A 17,171-nucleotide genomic window follows, 5' to 3' on the forward strand; every position below is an offset into this window, starting at 1 on the left:
GGCCCTACCCCGGCTCAGTTCCGCAGAGACGCCCCCAGCTGGTTGGTCAGGGTCTGGAGCCAGCGCCTGCCGGAGGGCGAGGGCGTCCTTTGGAGGCGACGCCTGCTCCCGCCGACCCGCTCTGGTTCTGGGCGCCAGACCTCTCGCTCCTGGGCCCGCGGGACCTCGGCGAGGCGGGCGGGGGCTGCGCGTGGTGCCTGCGGCTCCAGTCTGCGCCGAGGACCCCCGCGGCCTCCTGGCCCTCCTTCCCCGCGCAGCCTGGCGGCCCCTCGAGCGCCACCTCCCCCCGCCGAAATCGCCCAGCTCTCCCCGCCAACCCCTGGGAGCGCCCGCAGCCTCTGCTCCCCAGACCCCAGCTGTGACTACGCAGCGCTCTACCAGGAAGGCGGGCTCCGCGACTCGGGCCGTGGTGGAAAATGACAGTTCAAGTGCGTTAAAATTAAGAACTTATACTTTGATTAAAAAAACAACAAACGGAGTGAAAAAGCAAGCCACACACTGAAAGAAGATGCTTGCAGCAATTGATAAAGGATTAGTATCCAGGATATATACTTTTAATGAAAGAGGAACACCCAAAGCAAAGAATGGACACAGACATGAATAGGCACTTCGGAGGAACCATTAGCGACCAAAATCATGTGAATGGAGGAAGTCTCTAGAGTAATTAGAAAATGCAAATTAAGACCACAAGGAGATGTTTAATCATTAGGCATAAATGTTAAAATATAACAATAACAAGTGTCACGGAAGGCATGAAGCAAGAGAACCCTAATATGCCCCCAGCATATTAGTAACACCCATATTAGTACAGCATAGAAGTACACCCAATTTCATTGATTATAAAACAACACTAATTTAAGATACTCTATTATACTAAATACAACTCCAAAAGAGGGGGAAAAAACTGACAACCAACCAACTCAGTGCTTTTCATCACTTGTAATTTTTAAGTTATATAAAGAAAGATATATTTTAGACTGTATTAATCCATTCTCACACTGCTATGAAGAACTGCCTGAGACTGGGTAATTTATAAAGGAAACAGGTTTAATTGACTCACAGTTCAGCGTGGCTGGGGAGGCCTCGGGAAACTTGCAATCGTGGTGGAAAGGGAAGCAAAACAGGTCCTTCTTCACAGAGTGGCAGGAAGGAGAAGAATGAGTGAAGTGCAGAGTGAAGGGGGTAAAAGCCCCTCACAAACTCATTCGATTGCCTGAGAACTCACTTATACTATCATGAGAACAGCACAGGGAAACTACCCTCATGATTCGATCACCTCCCACTAAGTCCCTCACCCTACATACGGGTATTACAATTAGGACTACAATTCAAGATGAGATTTGGGTGGGAAAATAGAGGCAGGACTTATTATGCCACCCCTGGTCCCTCCCAAATCTCATTTCCTCATATTTCAAAACACAATCATGTCTTTCCAACAGTCTGCCAAAATCTTAACTCATTCCAGCATTAACCCAAAAGTCCAAGTTCAAAGTCTCATCTGAGACAAGACAAGTCCTTTCACTTATGAACCTGTAAACTCAAAAGAAAGTTATTTCCTAGATACAATGCAAGTACAGGCATTGGGTAAATACACCCATTCCAAATGGGAGCAATTGGCCAAAACAAAGGGACTACAAGCCCCATGAAGTTTGAAACCCAACAAGGCAGTCATTAAACCTTAAAGTTCCAAAATGACCTCCTTTGACTCCATGTCTCACACCCAGGTCATGCTGGTGCAAGATGTGGACTCCCACAACCTTGGGCAGCTCTGGCCCTTTGACTTTGCAGGGTGCAGCCCCCCTCCCAGCTGCTTTCTTGGGCTGCCTTTGAGTGCCTGTGGCTTTTCCAGGCACAAGGTGCAAGTTGTCAGTGGCTCTACCATTCTTGGATTTGAAGGGCAGTTGTCCTCTTCTCACAGCTCCACTAGGCAGTGCCCAAATGGGAACTCTGTGGAGGAGCTCCAACCCCACTTTTCCCTTCTGCACTGCCCTAACAGAGGTTCCATCAGGGCACTGCCCTCGTAGTAACTTCTGCCTGGTCATCCAGGTGTTTCCACACATCCTCTGAAATCTGAGTAGAGATTCCCAAACCTCAATTATTTTTTTTTTCTTTTCCTGACATGGAGTCTCACTCTGTCACCCAGGCTGGAGTGCAGTGGCACAATCTTGGCTCACTGTGACCTCCACCTCCTGGGTTTAAGTGATTCTCTGCTTCAGCCTCCCAAGTAGCTGGGATTACGGGCGCCTGCCACCATGCCAGGCTAATTTTTGTATTTTTAGTTCAGAGAGTTTCACCATGTTGTCCAGGCTGGTCTTGAACTCCTGGCCTCAGGTGATCCACCAGCCTTGGCTTCCCAAAGTGCTGGGATTACAGATGCAAGCACCACGTCTGGCCCCAAACCTCAATTCTTGACTTCTCTGCACCCACAGGCCCAACACCATGTGCAAACTTCCAAGTCTTGGGGCTTGAACTCTCTGAAACAATGACCCAAGCTCTACCTTGGCCCCTTTTAGCTATGGCAGGAGCTGAAGCAGCTGAGATGCAGAGCGCTGTGTCCCAAGGCTGCATAGCGGAGGTGAGGGCCAATGAGCCTGACCCACAAAACCATTTTTACCTCCTAGGTCTCTGGTCCTGTGATGAGAGGAGCTGCTGTAGGTCTCTGAGATGACCTGGAGACATTCTCCCCATTGTCTTGATGATTAACATTCATGTCCTCATTTTTATGCAAATTTCTGCAGTGGGTTTGTATTTTCCCCAGAAAATGGGTTTTGCATTTCTATCACATCTTCAGGCTGCAAATTTTCTAAACTTTTATGCTCTGCTTCCTCTTGAACCCTTTGTTGCTTAGAAATTTCTTCCACCAGATATCCTAAATCATCTCTCTCAAGTTCCAAGTTCCACAGATCTCCAGGGCAGGGGCAAAATGCCACCAGCCTTTTTGTTAAAACATAGCAAGAGACACCTTTATCCCAGTTCCCAACAAGTTACTTATCTCCATCTGAGACCACCTCAGCCTGGACTTCATTGTACATATCACTACCAGCATTTTGGTCAGTCATTCAACTAGTCTCTAGGAAGTTCCAAACTTTCCCACATCATCCTGCCTGTCTTTTTGTGAGCACTCCACACTGTTCCAACCTCTGCCTTTACCCAGTTCCAAAGTCACTTCTATATTTTTTGGTATCTTTACAGCAGCAACCCACTACCTGATACCAATTTATTGCATTAGTCCATTCTCATGCTGCTGTAAAGAACTGCTCAAGACTGGGCAATTTATAAAGGAAAGAGAGATTTAATTGACTCACAGTTCTGCTTGGCTGGGGAGGCCTCAGCAAACTTACAATCATGGCAAAAGGGGAGGCAAACACGTCCTTCTTCACATGATGGCAGGAAGGAGAATAATGGGAGAAATGCAGAAGGGAGGAAAGCCCCTCACAAAACCACCAGATCTCATGAGAATTCACTCACTATCATGAGAACAGCACACCATCCCCATGATTCAACCACCTCCTATGAAGTCCCTCCCCCAACACATGTGGGTTGCAATTTGAATTATAATTCAAGATGAGATTTGGGTAGGAACACAGAACCAGAACATATAGACTTGCTAGAAATTTTCTAAAATTATATATCACTCTTGTGCATACAAAAATGGAGAAAATAAAATTGATTAAGGTATCTCTACAAATGTTTTACAGTAACAGTTTGACTCCTGAATCCCACTTGGTTGTGCCCATGTTTTTCCACCCACTATACCCTCTCTGCCATTCAAAGCCCTGGTCATACAGCAGTTTTGACACTGGAATGTGAACTCATTCACGCTCCTGCCCTAGAGATGGGGCCTGTGTTCCCTCCCATTGACTCTTGTATCCCATTGACCGCTTGGATTAATAGAGTACAGTGGAAGTGACACTGTGTGATTCCCAAGGTGGTGCCATAAAAGGCGCTACAATTTCTGACTTCCTCACTGAAAATACTTACTCTTGGAGCTCTGAGCCACCTGTTAAAGCCCAAACATCCTTAAGCCACCATGCTGAGAGGAAGGCCAGGTCATGCAAGGAGGCCACATGCAGAGTCTCCATTCACAGTTTCAGCTGAGCCCAGCTTTTGAGTTCTCCTGCCTAGAACCCACACTTCTGAGTGGAGGAGCCTCCAGAAATTCCAGTGTCCAATCCTTCAAGTCATGTCAGGCTGCTCAAGCCTTCCCATTGGGGGCTCCAGACATGTGGAGCCCTCCCCACTCTGCCCGAGTGCCTGACCCTCAGAACCTGTGAGTGTAATAAAATGGGCCTTGTTCTGTGTCCCTAAGTGTGGGGTGATCTGGTGCACAGCAGTAGAGAACCAGAATGTCCTTCATTCAAAGGACACTGGTAACACTGCAGTTTCCATCTCCCTCCAGGTCTGCCATCCCCTGGGGGACCTCAGTATCATGCAAATGACCTCTCACTGCCAACATTCTGGCCTCTCAGTCCTTGACCTCCTCACCCACAGTGACATCCTCACCTACATCACCTGGGCTAACTCTTCCAGTAAACAAAAAGGCAGGATCTGGGGGGGTTTAAGGGACAGTGTCAGGGCTATTGTAAGGGAAATAGAGGTTTCGTCTTACACCCCCTCCATAGATCCTATGACTCCCCCTAGTGTTGTCAACATGCAGAACATTGGGCAGAGCTGCAGGTCACAGTCACCATGTCACTCTTCCTGTCAATCATAATACAGAATTCTGCTCCCAGGGTAGGGGGAGAGCCAGGCAGGTAGCTGGAGGCAAGTCTCCCAGAGCCAGCTGCTGACCCTAGTCTCTGTGACCTGGGCAGTTTCCAGGTGGAGGACCTCAGTGTGCACTGGTGACAGAGCATGAGGGTTGCAGCCCCAGGGCACAGGGGGAGGCAGCAGAGAAGGTGGCCAGAGGGAGCCTGTGCTTAGCCAACCTGGGCCCTGGCACAGGGACTCAAGAGTGAGGTGGGGTCACAGGAGCAGCCAGAAAATGGGGAGCTACTGCCATAGTGAGCCCTTCTTGGCACTCTTCTTGCTGTTGCTGCTGCCTTCTCTGCCATTTAGTTTGGGGAGCTTCAAGTACTGCAGCCCTGGCTGGAGAATCTTCTGCCACCACCCGCACCCAGTCTCCATAAACTTCCAAGACCACCAAGACTGGAGTGCAATCCATGGCTAAGGCCACAAGGAGAAGATTCTGGAATACTGCAATAAAAGCGCTCCTTCTACAACTTGGAGAGCCACGTGACAGGCTCTGCACTTTCAGGAACAGTTTGGCCTGTCTTGGGGTGGCCTTAGGAAAGCTGGGCTGTGCATTAGGCACCTTCTGGCTCTCAAAGTAGGAAACGGGGCCAGTGTTAAGCCTTGGAGAAATTGTCTTGGTTCCCTTTTCCACTCTTCCTGTTGGGTGGGAATACACTCTGTGCTTATTCACTAGTAGCAGTCGTGTAATCTTCAGGAGAATGTTGAAGCCCTTTCTGGTCTCCAAAGCCCTTCCCCTGCCCTTCTGGCAACCTCACTACAATCCTGGACTATGAGTAGCTTAGGTATTTTTCTATCTGGCTTCCTGGTCAGGGGTGACCCCTGGAGGTTGGAGAAGTCCCCAGAAGCAGGTGGTGGGACAAGACTCAGGCTTCCTGTGCTGGGCTGTTTCCAGCATTGCAGGTTGAACTCCCTCTGATTTTTATAATTCCCCCTGTATGCTGATGCTTGGGGAACACAGACCCCAACCCACCAGCTCCTAAGGAAAGCCAACAATGGCGGGGGCTTCCTGCTTGCTGGAAGTCCCTCCTGCCTGTTCAGCTTAGGGACTTCCAAGATGCCCTGGACAGGTCTTGCCCCCTTGATCCTTAGCACAGATGCCCTGGACAGGTCTTGCCCCTTGATCCTTCGGGGTGGTGATTCCCCTCTTGGGCATCTGATTGGACTTGGACAACGGATGGACTTCATGGGGGGCTGGCAGCCTTGTTGAGTCCATTCTTCCAGAATGGTAGTGAGGGTCCAAAGGATCCTCTCAGCTGCCCCCTGCTACATGTCACCTATCCACTCCCCTAGTGTTCTGCCTGGGACCCCAGTGGGGGCACAGCTCAGGCCTGGGATGGATGGGGAAGGTCTCTGGGCACAGGTGGGGAATGTGAAATAACATTCAGCACTTGCCACATGCCAAGCAGGGTGCTGAGCACATCCAACCCCCCAAGGAGCTAGCCATGCTTATGTGCTAGGTAGGGAGGCACCAGGTGTTCCAGCCTGTGCACAGGGTGAGGACTGGATGGACCCCTGGGTCCTGGCTGAGCCCTGTTGTCCTTCCATTCTCCAGTGCTCCCAACCTCCGGTACTGGACGGCAGGTGCTGTCTGGCTGCCCCACACATTGGCCTGCCCCGGGCTGCCATTGCACCAGATGTTGCTGCCCACAAGATTCCAGGGGCCTCTTCCCAAACTGCTCAGGACCCCGACAGCTCACTGGACTCCCTAACTAAGTGGTGGCCCCAGAGGGCTTTTGTGGTCTGACCTCAGTAAATGCAGGTAATGGGAAGATGGGGTGGGGAAGCTGGGGTTTTGCCTGAATGGTGTTCCCTCTGCTCTGCCTTGTTTGCTGGATTTCAAGATTAACAGTTCAGAGAATGCTTAGGGCCTGGAGACTGTGAGGGTCTCAAAGCTGGTCAAGCCCAATCTCTTCCCATCCTGCTTGGGGCAGGGACCCCTTATTTCTGCTCACGCAACCCAGTGACCTGGGGCACACATACTTCTGAGCCAGCCCACTCTTTTGGAGAGATACTTCCTTGCACGAAGCACCATTTTTATACTTCCCCAAAAATGATCTCATCTAGAATAGACTTTGTTGTCCTCTTATTAATGCAGGAAGTTTCTTTTTCATTTCATTTTGTTTTCCTGCTTAGTACTGTTGTGTTCCCCAGGAATATTTCCTGCTCTAGGCTGACAAGTCCTCAGTCTCCACACCTTGCTCACCTACTGGCTTCCTTGCTCACTTCTTTCAGCCTGGGTCTCTGATTTCAGGCTGACCTAGTGACCGTGCACTGGGGCCTGCGCTGTGGGGTCCCCTGCACCAGCTCACGTTTCTGGCTTATCTTTACCACCAGCCATGAAGTAGGGTTGGGGAAGATGTTTAGCTCTGGGGAGAGGAGGAAACTGGCTCAGAGAGGTTAAGTAGCATGCCCTAGACATTCAGTAGATTCAGACTTGGGGCTTCTAACTTGTGTCTGCCTGATCCACAATCCATGCTATTAGGTTTTTAAAGTTATTAATTGTGATAAAATATATACAACATAAAATTGATCATTTTAACTAGTTTTAAGTGTACAATCCTTCACATTAAGTATATTCACAGTTTTGCACCCATCACCACCATGCATCTCCAGAATTTCTCATCCTCACATACTGAAAGTCTCTACTCACTAAACAATTACCACCCATTTCTCCCTCCTCTGACCCCTGGTAATCTCTATTCTGTTTCCTGTATGTATGAATTGTTCACTGTAGATATCTCACGTAAGCGGAATTATAAGATATATAATTGTATACATACATACAAACATACAATATTTGACTTCTTTTATCTGACCTATTTCACTTAACAAACGGTTTTCAAGGTATAGCCATCTTATGCCATCTATCAAATTTCATCCGTTTTTATGGCTGAATAATATTTCTTTGTATGTATATGTACCACTTCTTGTTTACCCATTCATGTGTTGATGAACACTTGGGTTGCTTCTACCATCTGGCTATCGTGAATAATGCTGCTATGAAACCTGGCATACACATATCTGTTTGAGTTTCTGCTGTCCCTTCTTTTGGGCATACACATATTTACAAGTGGAATTCATGGATCATATGGTAATTCTATGTTTAACTTTCTGAGGAACTGCCAAGCTGTTTACCACAGTGGATGCACCATTTTACCCTCCTAGCAACAATGCACAATGGATACAGTTTTTCTACGGTCTTTCCAACACTTGTTATTTTCTCTTTTTTGATATTAGCCATCCCAATGGATGTGAAGTTGCTTCTCATTGTGGTTTTCATTGGCATTTCCCTAATGACTAGTGATATTGAGCCTCTTTTCACGTGCTTATTGGACGTTTGTATATCTTCTTTGGAGAAATGTCTACTTAAGTCTTTTGCTTATTTTTTGTTGGACTTGTTTGATTTTTGTTGTTGATGTGTAGGAGTTCTTTATATATTATGGATATCAATCTCTTATCAGATACTTAATTTGCAAATGCTCTTTTCCATTCTGTGGACTGTCTTTTCATTTTCTTGATACTATCCTTTGATGCATAACAATGTAATTGCCATGGACAAATTCAGTTTTTGACTTTTTTCTTTTGTTATCTGTGCTTTTGGTGTCATATCCAAAAAATTATTATCAAATCCAGTGTCATAAAGGTGTTCTCCTATGTTCTCTACTAAGATTTTAGTAGTTTTATCTCATATATTTACATTTTGATTCATTTTGGATTAATTTCTGTAATGGTGTATAGTAAGGGCCCAATTTCATTCTTTTACATGTGGACATGCAGTTTTCACAGCAACATTTGTTGAAACTACTGTGCTTTTCCAGATTAGATAGTCTTGGCAACATTTTTAAAGAATCAATCAACCATATACATAAAGATTTATTTCTATGCTTTCTATACTGTTCATCGGTCTATATGTCTGTCTTTAGACCAGTACCACACTGTTTTGATTGCTGTAACTCTGTAATAAATACTGAAATCAGAAAATACAATTACTCTACTTTCTCCTTTTAAAGATTTTTGGGGGGTCTAAGGGGTAGTATTTGTAATCTCTTGAGATTCCATGTGAATTTTATATGGATTTTTCCATTTCTGCAACAAAACTGCTGTTGGGATTTTGGTAAAGATTACACTGAATCTGTAGATGTCTTTGGCTATTATTGTCAGTCTAACAACATTAAGTCTTCTAATCTTTAAACATAAAATGTCTTTCAATTTATTTCTATCTTTAAATTCTTTTAACAATGTTTCATAGTTCTCAATATACCTATTTTTGCCTCCTTCACTGAATTTATTCCTAAGTATTTTATTTGTGTGGTGCTATTGTAAATAAAATTATTATCTTAATTTCACTTGATTTTTTGTTAGTCTATAGAAATGCAATTAATTTTTGCATGTCAATTTTGTATCTTGCTATTTTACTAAATTTATTTACTGGCTCTAACAGTTTTTTGTGGAATCTTTAGGGTTTTTACATGTAAGATCATATCATTCATAAACAGGGACAATTTTGTCTCTTCTTTACACTTTGGATGTCTTTTATTTTTATTTCCTGCCTAATTGCTCTGGCTTGAATTTCCATACTATGTTGAATGAACACAATGCAAATGGACATCCTTGTATTGCTCTTGATCTTAGAGAAACATTTTTTATCTTTCGCCTTTGAGTATTTTAGCTGTGTGTTTTCATATATGGCCTTTTTCTTTTTTTTTTTTTTCTTTTTTTTTAAATTTATTTATTATTATTAAACTTCAAGTTGTAGGGTACATGTGCACAACGTGCAGGTTTGCTACATATGTATACTTGTGCCATGTTGGTGTGCTGCACCCATCAACTCGTCATTTACATCAGGTATAACTCCCAATGCAATCCCTCCCCCCTCCCCCCTCCCCATGATAGGCCCCGGTGTGTGATGTTCCCCTTCCCGAGTCCAAGTGATCTCATTGTTCAGTTCCCACCTATGAGTGAGAACATGCGGTGTTTGGTTTTCTGTTCTTGTGATAGTTTGCCGAGAATGATGGTTTCCAGCTGCATCCATGTCCCTACAAAGGATACAAACTCATCCTTTTTTATGGCTGCATAGTATTCCATGGTGTATATGTGCCACATTTTCTTAATCCAATCTGTCACTGATGGACATTTGGGTTGATTCCAAGTCTTTGCTATTGTGAATAGTGCTGCGATAAACATACGTGTGCATGTGTCTTTATAGCAGCATAATTTATAATCCTTTGGGTATATACCCAGTAATGGGATGGCTGGGTCATATGGTACATCTAGTTCTAGATCCTTGAGGAATCGCCATACTGTTTTCCATAATGGTTGAACTAGTTTACAATCCCACCAACAGTGTAAAAGTGTTCCTATTTCTCCACATCCTCCCCAGCACCTGTTGTTTCCTGACTTTTTAATGATCGCCATTCTAACTGGTGTGAGATGGTATCTCATTGTGGTTTTGATTTGCATTTCTCTGATGGCCAGTGATGATGAGCATTTTTTCATGTGTCTGTTGGCTGTATGAATGTCTTCTTTTGAGAAATGTCTGTTCATATCCTTTGCCCACTTTTTGATGGGGTTGTTTGTTTTTTTCTTGTAAATTTGTTTGAGTTCTTTGTAGGTTCTGGATATTAGCCCTTTGTCAGATGAGTAGATTGCAAAAATTTTCTCCCATTCTGTAGGTTGCCTGTTCACTCTGATGGTAGTTTCTTTTGCTGTGCAGAAGCTCTTTAGTTTAATGAGATCCCATTTGTCAATTTTGGCTTTTGCTGCCGTTGCTTTTGGTGTTTTAGACATGAAGTCTTTGCCCATGCCTATGTCCTGAATGATACTACCTAGGTTTTCCTCTAGGATTTTTATGGTATTAGGTCTAACATTTAAGTCTCTAATCCATCTTGAATTAATTTTTGTATAAGGAGTAAGGAAAGGATCCAGTTTCAGCTTTCTACTTATGGCTAGCCAATTTTCCCAGCACCATTTATTAAATAGGGAATCCTTTCCCCATTTCTTGTTTCTCTCAGGTTTGTCAAAGATCAGATGGCTGTAGATGTGTGGTATTATTTCTGAGGACTCTGTTCTGTTCCATTGGTCTATATCTCTGTTTTGGTACCAGTACCATGCTGTTTTGGTTACTGTAGCCTTGTAGAACAGTTTGAAGTCAGGTAGCGTGATGCCTCCAGCTTTGTTCTTTTGACTTAGGATTGTCTTGGAGATGCGGGCGCTTTTTTGGTTCCATATGAACTTTAAAGCAGTTTTTTCCAATTCTGTGAAGAAGCTCATTGGTAGCTTGATGGGGATGGCATTGAATCTATAAATTACCTTGGGCAGTATGGCCATTTTCACGATATTGATTCTTCCTATCCATGAGCATGGTATGTTCTTCCATTTGTTTGTGTCCTCTTTGATTTCACTGAGCAGTGGTTTGTAGTTCTCCTTGAAGAGGTCCTTTACATCCCTTGTAAGTTGGATTCCTAGGTATTTTATTCTCTTTGAAGCAATTGTGAATGGAAGTTCATTCCTGATTTGGCTCTCTGTTTGACTGTCACTGGTGTATAAGAATGCTTGTGATTTTTGCACATTAATTTTGTATCCTGAGACTTTGCTGAAGTTGCTGATCAGCTTAAGGAGATTTTGGGCTGAGACAATGGGGTTTTCTAAATATACAATCATGTCGTCTGCAAACAGGGACAATTTGACTTCTTCTTTTCCTATCTGAATCCCCTTGATTTCTTTCTCTTGCCTGATTGACCTAGCCAGAACTTCCAACACTATGTTGAATAGGAGTGGTGAGAGAGGGCATCCCTGTCTTGTGCCAGTTTTCAAAGGGAATTTTTCCAGTTTTTGCCCATTCAGTATGATATTGGCTGTGGGTTTGTCATAAATAGCTCTTATTATTTTGAGGTACGTTCCATCAATACCGAATTTATTGAGCGTTTTTAGCATGAAGGGCTGTTGAATTTTGTCAAAAGCCTTTTCTGCATCTATTGAGATAATGATGTGGTTCTTGTCTTTGGTTCTGTTTATATGCTGGATTATGTTTATTGATTTGCGAATGTTGAACCAGCCTTGCATCCCAGGGATGAAGCCCACTTGATCATGGTGGATAAGCTTTTTGATGTGTTGCTGAATCCGGTTTGCCAGTATTTTATTGAGGATTTTTGCATCGATGTTCATCAGGGATATTGGTCTAAAATTCTCTTTTTTTGTTGTGTCTCTGCCAGGCTTTGGTATCAGGATGATGTTGGCCTCATAAAATGAGTTAGGGAGGATTCCCTCTTTTTCTATTGATTGGAATAGTTTCAGAAGGAATGGTACCAGCTCCTCCTTGTACCTCTGGTAGAATTCAGCTGTGAATCCATCTGGTCCTGGACTTTTTTTGGTTGGTAGGCTATTAATTATTGCCTCAAGTTCAGAGCCTACTATTGGTCTATTCAGGGATTCAACTTCTTCCTGGTTTAGTCTTGGAAGAGTGTAAGTGTCCAGGAAATTATCCATTTCTTCTAGATTTTCCAGTTTATTTGCATAGAGGTGTTTATAGTATTCTCTGATGGTAGTTTGTATTTCTGTGGGGTCGGTGGTGACATCCCCTTTATCATTTTTAATTGCGTCGATTTGATTCTTCTCTCTTTTCTTCTTTATTAGTCTTGCTAGTGGTCTGTCAATTTTGTTGATCTTTTCAAAAAACCAACTCCTGGATTCATTGATTTTTTGGAGGGTTTTTTGTGTCTCTATCTCCTTCAGTTCTGCTCTGATCTTAGTTATTTCTTGCCTTCTGCTAGCTTTCGAATGTGTTTGCTCTTGCTTCTCTAGTTCTTTTAATTGCGATGTTAGAGTGTCAATTTTAGATCTTTCCTGCTTTCTCTTGTGGGCATTTAGTGCTATAAATTTCCCTCTACACACTGCTTTAAATGTGTCCCAGAGATTCTGGTATGTTGTATCTTTGTTCTCATTGGTTTCAAAGAACATCTTTATTTCTGCCTTCATTTCGTTATGTACCCAGTAGTCATTCAGGAGCAGGTTGTTCAGTTTCCATGTAGTTGAGCGGTTTTGATTGAGTTTCTTAGTACTGAGTTCTAATTTGATTGCACTGTGGTCTGAGAGACAGTTTGTTATAATTTCTGTTCTTGTACATTTGCTGAGGAGTGCTTTACTTCCAATTACGTGGTCAATTTTGGAGTAAGTACGATGTGGTGCTGAGAAGAATGTATATTCTGTTGATTTGGGGTGGAGAGTTCTATAGATGTCTATTAGGTCTGCTTGCTGCAGAGATGAGTTCAATTCCTGGATATCCTTGTTAACTTTCTGTCTTGTTGATCTGTCTAATGTTGACAGTGGAGTGTTGAAGTCTCCCATTATTATTGTATGGGAGTCTAAGTCTCTTTGTAAGTCTCTAAGGACTTGCTTTATGAATCTGGGTGCTCCTGTATTGGGTGCATATATATTTAGGATAGTTAGCTCTTCCTGTTGAATTGATCCCTTTACCATTATGTAATGGCCTTCTTTGTCTCTTTTGATCTTTGATGGTTTAAAGTCTGTTTTATCAGAGACTAGTATTGCAACCCCCGCTTTTTTGTGTTCTCCATTTGCTTGGTAAATCTTCCTCCATCCCTTTATTTTGAGCCTATGTATGTCTCTGCGTGTGAGATGGGTCTCCTGAATACAGCAGACTGATGGGTCTTGACTCTTTATCCAGTTTGCCAGTCTGTGTCTTTTAATTGGAGCATTTAGTCCATTTACATTTAAGGTTAAGATTGTTATGTGTGAACTTGATCCTGCCATTATGATATTAACTGGTTATTTTGCTCGTTAGTTGATGCAGTTTCTTCCTAGCCTTGATGGTCTTTTCATTTTGGCATGTTTTTGCAATGGCTGGTACCGGTTGTTCCTTTCCATGTTTAGTGCTTCCTTCAGGGTCTCTTGTAAGGCAGGCCTAGTGGTGACAAAATCTCTAAGCATTTGCTTCTCTGTAAAGGATTTTATTTCTCCTTCACTTATGAAACTTAGTTTGGCTGGATATAAAATTCTGGGTTTAAAATTCTTTTCTTTAAGAATGTTGAATATTGGCCCCCACTCTCTTCTGGCTTGAAGAGTTTCTGCCGAGAGATCTCCTGTTAGTCTGATGGGCTTCCCTTTGTGGGTAACCCGACCTTTCTCTCTGGCTGCCCTTAAGATTTTTTCCTTCATTTCAACCTTGGTGAATCTGGCAATTATGTGTCTTGGAGTTGCTCTTCTCAAGGAGTATCTTTGTGACGTTCTCTGTATTTCCTGGATTTGAATGTTGGCCTGCCCTACTAGGTTGGGGAAGTTCTCCTGGATGATATCCTGAAGAGTGTTTTCCAACTTGGTTCCATTTTCCCCCTCACTTTCAGGTACCCCAATCAGTCGTAGATTTGGTCTTTTTACATAATCCCATACTTCTTGCAGGCTTTGTTCATTTCTTTTTCTTCTTTTTTCTTTTGGTTTCTCTTCTCGCTTCATTTCATTCATTTGATCCTCAATCGCTGACATTCTTTCTTCCAGTTGATTGAGTCAGTTACTGAAGCTTGTGCATTTGTCACGTATTTCTCGTGCCATGGTTTTCGTCTCTTTCATTTCGTTTGTGAGCTTCTCTGCATTAATTACTCTAGCCATCAATTCTTCCACTTTTTTTTCAAGATTTTTAGTTTCTTTGCGCTGGGTACGTAATTCCTCCTTTAGCTCTGAGAAATTTGATGGACTGAAGCCTTCTTCTCTCATCTCGTCGAAGTCATTCTCCGTCCAGCTTTGATCCGTTGCTGGCGATGAGCTGTGCTCCTTTGACGGGGGAGATGCGCTCTTATTTTTTGAATTTCCAGCTTTTCTGCCCTGCTTTTTCCCCATCTTTGTGGTTTTATCTGCCTCTGGTCTTTGATGATGGTGATGTACTGATGGGGTTTTGGTGTAGGTGTCCTTCCTGTTTGATAGCTTTCCTTCTAACAGTCAGGATCCTCAGCTGTAGGTTGTAGCTGTAGGAGATTGCTTGAGGTCCACTCCAGACCCTGTTTGCCTGGGTATCAGCAGCAGAGGCTGCAGAAGATAGTATATTTCTGAACAGCGAGTGTACCTGTCTGATTCTTGCTTTGGAAGCTTCCTCTCAGGGGTGTACTCCACCCTGTGAGGTGTGGGGTGTCAGACTGCCCCTAGTGGGGGATGTCTCCCAGTTAGGCTACTCAGGGGTCAGGGACCCACTTGAGCAGGGAGTCTGTCCCTTCTCAGATCTCAACCTCCGTGTTGGGAGATCCACTGCTCTCTTCAAAGCTGTCAGAGAGAGTCGTTTGCGTCTCCAGAGCTGCTGCGTTTGTTATTGTTTACTGTGCCCTGTCCCCAGAGGTGGAGTCTACAGAGACAGGCAGGTTTCCTTGAGCTGCTGTGAGCTCCACCCAGTTCGAGCTTCCCAGCAGCTTTGTTTACCTACTTAAGCCTCAGCAATGGCGGGCGCCCCTCCCCCAGCCTCGCTGCTGCCTTGCCGGTAGATCTCAGACTGCTGTGCTAGCAATGAGGGAGGCTCCGTGGGTGTGGGACCCTCCCGGCCAGGTGTGGGATATGATCTCCTGGTGTGCCGGTTTGCTTAAAGCGCAGTATTGGGGTGGGAGTTACCCAATTTTCCAGGTGTTGTGTGTCTCAGTTCCCCTGGCTAGGAAAAGGGATTCCCTTCCCCCTTGCACTTTCCAGGTGAGGCAATGCCTCGCCCTGCTTCAGCTCTCGCTGGTCGGGCTGCAGCAGCTGACCAGCACCGATCGTCTGGCACTCCCCAGTGAGATGAACCCAGTACCTCAGTTGAAAATGCAGAAATCACCGGTCTTCTGTGTCGCTCGCGCTGGGAGTTGGAGACTGGAGCTGTTCCTATTCGGCCATCTTGCTCCGCCCCCATATATGGCCTTTTTCATGTTGAAGAACTTTTCTATGCCCTTAATTTGAGTGTCTTAATCAAAACAGGTATTGAATTGTATCAAATATTTTTCTTTATCAATGGAGATCATGTAGTTTTCTTCATTCTACTAATGAAGTGTATAATACTTATTTTTAATGTTGAATCATTTTAAAATTATGGAAAGAAATCTCATTGTTGGGGATATACAAATCTTTTAATAAACTATGGAATTCAGTTTGCAATATTTTGTTGAGGATTTTTGCACTAATATTGATAAGGGATTTGGGTGTATAGTTTTTGTATAGTGTCTTTGTCTGGCTTTTGTATCAGTGCAGTGCTGGCCTTTGTAGATTTTGTTTAGAAGTGTTCCATCACCTACAGATTTTTGAAAGAGTTTGCAAAGGATTTTTCTCTACATATTTGGCTGAATTTACAAGTGAAGTCATCTGGTCCTGGACTTTTTTTTGTTGAGAGGTTTTTATTACTAATTCAATCTCGTTACTATTATAGGTCTGTTCTGATTTTCTATTTCTTCACAATTTTTTAAAATTTTTTATTTTTCATTTTTCATCAACTTTTATTTTAAATTTTGGGGTACACGTGCAGGACATGCAGGTTTGTTACGTAGGTAAATGTGTGCCGTGGTAGTTTGCTGCACAGATCATCCCATCACCTAGGTAGTAACCTCAGCATCCATGAGCTATTCTTCCTGATCCTCTCCCTCCCTCACCCCACCGACAGGCCCCAGCGTGTGTTGTTCACCCTCATGTGTCCATATGTTCTTATCATTCAGCTCCCACTTATAAGTAAGAACATGTGGTGTTTGATTTTCTGTTCCTGCATTAGTTTGCTAAGGATAATAGTTTCCAACTCCATCCATGTCCCTGCAAAGGACATGATCTCATTCGTTTTTATGGCAACATATTATTCCATAGTGTATATGTACCACATTTTCTTTTTCCAGTCTATCGTTGATAAGCATTTAGGTTGATTTCATGTCTTTGTTATTGTGAATAGTGCTGCAATGAACATACACATGCATGTGTCTTTAAAGTAGAATGATGTATTTACCTTTGGACATACAGCCAGTAATGGTATTGCTGGGTCAAATGGTATTTCTGCCTCTAGGTCATTGAGGAATCACCACACTGTCTTCCACAATGGTTGAACTAATTTGCACTCCCATGGACAGTGTAAAAACATTTCTTTTTCTCTGCAACCTCGCCAGCATCTATTGTTTTTTGACTTTTAAATAATCACCATTCTGACTGGCATGAGATGGTATCTCATTGTGGTTTTGATTTGCATTTCTCTAATGATCAGTGATGTTGAGCTTTTTTTCATGTTTGTTGGTTGCATGAATATCTTCTCCTGAGAAGTGTCTGTTCATGTCCTTTGCCCACTTTTTAATAGGGTTGTTTTTTTCTTGTGAATTTGTTTAAGTTCCTTGTAGACTCTGGATATTTAACCTTTGTCAGACGGATAGGTTGCAAAAATTTTCTCCCATTCTGCAGGTTGTCTGTTTACTCTGATGATA

Source organism: Chlorocebus sabaeus, chromosome 9 (genome assembly GCF_047675955.1).
Source record: "Chlorocebus sabaeus isolate Y175 chromosome 9, mChlSab1.0.hap1, whole genome shotgun sequence".
NCBI classification, from domain to species: domain Eukaryota; kingdom Metazoa; phylum Chordata; class Mammalia; order Primates; family Cercopithecidae; genus Chlorocebus; species Chlorocebus sabaeus.